Source organism: Polistes canadensis, unplaced genomic scaffold, assembly GCF_001313835.1.
Source record: "Polistes canadensis isolate GaletaPanama2010 unplaced genomic scaffold, ASM131383v1 scaffold_109, whole genome shotgun sequence".
NCBI lineage: Eukaryota > Metazoa > Arthropoda > Insecta > Hymenoptera > Vespidae > Polistes > Polistes canadensis.
This window is the reverse complement of record NW_014569656.1, coordinates 244,177-250,746: the sequence shown is the minus strand read 5'-3', so window position 1 is coordinate 250,746 and position 6,570 is coordinate 244,177.

Genomic DNA, 6,570 nt, shown 5'->3' with positions numbered 1-6,570 from the left:
TCCTGCAACAAATCGTCTTTCCTAGAGTAATCAATCGTAGTCGATCGGAAGATCAAGCTATTAGCTTGTCCCATAAGTTCCTTCCTTTTTTTTCATGCGAAATCAATAGACTATATATAGAATATTTATTGTTTAATAGATAATAAACAAGCCTGCATGTCTACAAAGATAGCCGGCTCGAAGTAATATATAGCGTGACGCGGAAAGAACTTATGGGACAAGCTAATATATTAAAATATTCTAACTGGGAACGAAGAGGCATATACGTGAGGCCCGCTTTTCAAAATTTTTCAGCAGAAGAAGAGGAAGAAGAAGAAGAAAAGAAGAAGGAGAAGATTCAGAGTCCCATACTGACAATAGGAACCGTTAGGTATAGGACGAAGACCGAGGTCTGTTAGAACGACAGGGAATCTCTGTCGAATAGAAGGGCACTACTCGATCTCTTTTTATCTTTCCTTGTCTCTCTCTCTCTCTCTCTTTTTCTGAAGAACCAATGTCTAAGGGTTCCGCATTTGAAATGCGAAGGAACTGGTTTACCTGCGCACAGTGCCTTGGCTTTCTCTTCCTTCTTCGTCCTTTTCTCTCTTCCTTCCCTTCCACAATTCTGTCTTTTTTTACCATTAGTTGAAAGCGAGAAAAGGGACGAACGGGGATAAACGCCGAAGAGATAACCGAGGCACATATTTACTTTGTTCTCTCTTCTTCTTTAAAGAAAAACATCAGAATAATCTTTCTTCTCTATCTTCTCAGCGGTATCTAAGGAATTTCTAGATAGACGAAGGATTCCAAGGACAGCTTGAATACTGACCTACTACAATGATAGCTGCGTTTTTTAAAGTCAACAACCGAAAATTTTTCAATCGTTTTTTTATTCTATATATAATCAGAGAAACAAATTCGATGATTACGAATATATATATATATATCGGAGTATCTGTTTTATCAATAGAAATATTTAGAAATAGAGCTGGTTAATTGTAGATAAAAATACAAGAGGGTATCCATGATTCTTCGAGTGGAATGCAGTCGACATGAATGCTACGTTCGTCTGGAATAAGCTGGTGCAGCCGCACCAGCGGCTTGTCGTGTGTTCGTGTGAGCGTGTGTTTGTAAGAAGATCGTGTGTTGCGCTGCTAGCCGGAAGAAGAAGGACGAAGAAGGGACTACCAAAGGATTGGAAAGAGAGAGGAGATAGAGACTGAGAGGACGAAGAGGTCAGAATGGAAAGAGGAAGAAGAGGAGAGGCTGTAGAAAGAAGAGAAGGGGAGGAGGGTTTACTGGAAGGATCCTTGTTGGGTCGTGCAAGATTTCCACGAAGCGAGACCTCTCTTTCTATCTTTTTCTCTCTTTCTTGGCATACTCTTGGCATCTCTCTCTGTTTTTCTCTTTGGGTCGAGGGACCAGAGAGGACCGCAGGCCTCCGACTCTCACAACGACGATATTATGGGCCTAACTTCATATTATTGTGGCTCCTTATATGGCGGCTCGTCGTACATCACGTTGCGGCTCGTTTCATTTTCGAAGAAGTGCGCTCGCGTTGTACTAAACTGCCGCGAAAATTTTGTCCAAGGTTGGATTTACTTAGGTTCCCAAGACTACCTGCTTTTCCCTTAGCATTAGGATGTCCCAAGAATTTCTCTTCTCACCTTGGCTTCATTCTCCCCAATCCCCCGTCTACCGTCGCCGTCTATCTGTCTGTCTATCTCTGCCTGTCTGCCCGTTTCTCTATGTCTCCGTAAATCGCTGGACAATTATTTTGTAACAACGTTATTTCTGCTCAAACTTTTTACCATGGACTTAGAGTTTAATTGTAGAAATTTTCAAGTAGTCGTTTATGTTAATTTCCTTCACTTCGTATGCAACTTAAGAATAATGAAACTTTCGTGAAAATTCAAAAAAGAAAAAAAAAAAAAAGAAGTTATGGTGAATCTCGTTTCGGTTTTCTATCCAGTGGGTGTATCATAAATTATGTATTACGTTCGCGTATAAGATAGAAAAGCTTCGAATAAGATGAAACCTCCCGTGCGTTTCGCGTGAATAGTAATAGTAGTAGTACATTAATAGTAATAGTAGTACATAATAGTAGTAGAGAGATGCCGATGCTGCTATTGCTACTCGAGTTATTCAAATAGGTGAATAGAAGCAGAAGCGCGTGTCGTGCTTTCCAATCGAGCATCGTGAATTATTAAAGAGGATCGCCAGCGATATCTACCTCATAGCCTGGCGTATCTCAACTCTGATGCATTTTGAATTAAACGAGCGTCCAACTAATTGGACCTATTGATTCGCCAACATTGTCTTGTTAGAAATGTTTATCCGTTGTAATAACAAAAGATGTCAATTTCCTCGTCGATATAGGCTTCGTTAAAATATCCTAGCAAAATCTACATTTCCTGGGCTTCTCATATTTTCTAATGAAAATGTTCGGACTTCTCTGTATTAGCTAAAAAATAAAAATAAAGTAAATTAATAAGAATCAACGAACATCATTCGTGATTTGATACCATCAATTCGAATGAAAAATTTACAAATAACTCGATATCTCCTTTCAAGTATTCTGTAATAATCGATAACGACTTCGTAATACCAGCTAAAGCTTTTCCTGTTCAAGTGGAAGCTTTAGAAAATCAGTTTAATTTTCTTTTTTTCCTTTTCCTTACTGTTGAAAAGAAAAATCTCCAAGGTTGCGGTAGAATGAGTGATTTTTCCATAATCAGTTTAACCTGGCCCAGATATATATCTAGATGATGACAAGTTTTTATATTTCCGTCCATTATTTTGATTAAAATTTCTCTATTTTAATATATTTTACTTTCATAAGACGAACCGTACATTTTTTAAATATTATTTTTGAAATAAAACTTTTTAAGCGAAACGACATAAAAGAAGAAAATTAGAGAGAGAGAGAGAGAGAGAGAGAGAGTTAAACTGAGATAAAGTGTGAGAATTTATTCTATTTATAACGAATATTATTATCGTTATAGATATGAAACCTTCGGAAAAATCATATTAACAACATTTAATAAAATTAATTGTATAGAGGACAATGACACAGTTCAACAGTGAATTTCGAAGAAGACGGTGTACAGAACATATACTCCGAGCTTTTATACAACGATAGACACTTGCATCGATTAGTTAACAATTATTTGAATATTTAATACACTCCCTTTATATCCCAGATTGTTTAAACATATATGTACTAGTATAAGCATTACATACTTATTAACATAGTTTAAATATTAAATAATTTTGATGTGATATTCTGTTCGATGAAAATTTCCCCCTCCGATAACATCACTGCAAAAGGACGTTAAAAAAAATCTACATTATTTTAAACAATTGCATAGTAATGAAAAAATGTTAAAATATGAGCGTTGTAATCTTAAATTTTATCGACTAGATGAATTATTCCCTTTATACACATGCGCAACGTTTGGAAGGGCACATAAACAACATTTAATAAAAGTAATTTGATAGAGGACAATGTTTCATTTCAACGGTGGATTTCGAAGGAGAAGGTACATAGATCATATATTCCGAGCTTTTTAACAACAATAGACATTTTTATCGATTAATCAACAATTTTTTTAATATTTTAATACACTCTCTTTACATTTCAGATTATTTAGACACATATGTACTAGTATAAGCATTACGTACTTATTTTAACATACTATCAATTTTAAATAATTTCGATGTGATATTCTTTTCGACAAAATTTTCCCTCTCCAAAATCACCACTACACAGGAACGTTACAACAAATGTACATTAGTTTAAAAAATTACATAAAAATGAAAAATGCTATAATCAGAACGTTATAATCTTAATTTCTATTTATTACAAATATTTTCTCGTTACACACATAAGAAACTTTCAAAAAGCCATGTAAATAACAATTAATAAAAAAAACTTTTTTATATGACAATGTATCATTCTAACAGAAGATTTCGAAGAGAAAGTTTCATCAGAAGGTACATCCATAGTTTTAGATTACAATATACATTTCCATCGGTTATTTAACAATTATTTGAATACTCTTATACACTCTTTTTATATTTCAGCTTGTTTTAACACATATGTACTGGTTTAAGCATTAAATTAATTTTAGGGTAACGGCGTTCGATTTGAAGTTACACTCACGGTATATAGGAATAAATTGATTTTTTTCCACATGTTGATACGAGTTTCACTTGTATCGCACGTGGAGGCAACGCACGTTCTTTTTTTCTAATTGTAAAATAAATAAAAAAATCGATCAATCTATGGATTTAAAAAGTTTTCACCAAGAACGCCTTTACTTTCTTTTTTCATTTTTTTTTTTTGTAATAAACTGCGGAGATAATATCGTTAAAGAATAAGACGTTGATCGATCGTGAAATACTTTTCCCAATGTTCTCGAGGGCAAGACGAGAATCCTTTGGCAGAAGGTATATGAGTTTGTGAATGTTTTACACAAAGAAGGAAGAATAAGAGGGATTAAAGAAGGAAGGAGAAGCTCGTCTGGTATAAGTCGTCGCGTCGCATCGTGAGTTGCTCGTTTACAAACCACCGGTTGCTCCTCGTCTACTTGAATTCTTCCATCTTTCGCTGAAGAAAACGTTAGACGTCGAACGAAGATTCTCGGTTCGTTTCTCAAAGACCGAGGAAAAAGTAAACGGCATCAAAAGCAAAAATCCTAATAGAAAAAGAATAATACTTCGATATTTTTCTTTTCCTTTTCAAAATAAAAACAAAGAAAAAGGACTTCCAGTTTGTACTTTTTCTTATTTTTTGTTCACTTTGTTCTTTCCAGCCTGAAAATTTGACATACGAGATGCTATTTCCTGCTCGAAAAAAGGAGATAATCGAATCGAACGCTTTTACACTTCTTTTTATCGTTTGTACGTTCGAAATTTGATTTTAGAAAACAAAAAAGAAAGCGGTCAAACGTTGCGGATGACGTAAGGAAAGGAATGCAGGATAATTCTCTGAATCTTTTTCTAGAGTGAAATCCTTGCATCGTCTCGTCTCGAATCGTTTCGTGATTTTGAACGATTTCAACCGATATCGCGAAGAGCTCACGTCTTCTTACGCAACCACTTTGAACATTTGCGAAAGTTGGTGAAAGATTGGCTATTGCGATTATCCTTCGCGAAATTGGAAATAATTTCTTCCGTGGCACGAGGAACACTTTAGAAATAGAAAATAATGATTACGAAATGGTTGTAATCATCGATTAGTTCTATCTTTTTTGTAATTCGTAAACAATATATTTCATATCATCAAATAACAAATCTGAACACCAGAAATTTGATGAAAAAAATAATTAATAACGAACTTGTTGCAAAGTTAAACTACTTGCAGTTCAAGTTTCAAGGTGAAAGTTATGCTACTGTGAAAAATATTTGCTATGTAAAGATATTAGATCTCGAGCAACACAAAAAAGAAAAGAAAAGAAGAAAATTCGAAACGTGCAAAGACCTCCAGAGAAAGTGTCCTTACGTTAATCTAATTAATGGATTTTTAATAAGAAAGGAATCGCAAGATAATTAATGAAATCCTACTGGAAATGTATTTCAATATCATATGCAAATTACAATATTGCGGAAGTTGTTTTGCAATTAAAAGGAAAATGAGATTAAAAAAAGAAGCAGAAGATATGTATATCGATATCTATTTTCTTCTTTATCTCGCGTCAAAATGAAGGATTAAAGTAATGATATTTGAGTACTTGTCTGAATAGCAACGATGAAATAAATTCTCTTTTTTTTATTCCCGTTTCTTAGTGAAAAATATTTTTCAACGACAATCGCACACAAGTAAATTCCAAAGTTCTCGCTTATTATTAAAAAGTCCTCTTCTCTTTAGCGACTACAAGATCCTTGGAAGCTCTCTTCTCAATTATCGTTCGCTAATTAAAGTTTTTCAGGAGAATCACAAAGGTAAGAGAGAGAGAGAGAGAGAGAGAGAGAGAGAGAGAGAGAGAGAGAGAGAGAGAGAGAGAAGAAAAGTTACCCTTCGTAAAAGCGGATTAACTCGATCAACGTAATTCCTAGTAGTACTTCAACACGTTGTCGAGTTATAAAGTTGATCCTTTGAACGATTTAGCATATATATGAATCCAGGATGAAGAAGAGGAGGCGTCGGCAAAAGCTCCTAGATGATTTGTGTTATCAATTATTCTTTTTCGAAATACTTTTTAGGCTAATGTGCATACACTAACGTGAATAAATGCACACAGAAATGTACATATGAGTGATTTCTCTTCTTGAATTTACTCGATGATGAAAATTCTTACGTAATTCGTTCCGATCGAAACTTTCACGATTCTCTCTCGCTTGTTACATATAAATAATACCAGGGGAACTCTTCTTTGCTATAATAACGTAATTGAATTTAAAAGTAATAGAATAAGAGAGAGAGAGAGAGAGAGATAGAGAGAAATAGACAAGGATGTAGATATTTTAATTGAAAGTTTAGAACTCGTTCGTACATACTCGTTTCTCGCGATATTAACCTCTTTTCTCGATCGAAACCTTTCACCATGAGAATACGGCTGCCAGCATGGATTACGATACGAAGTTATA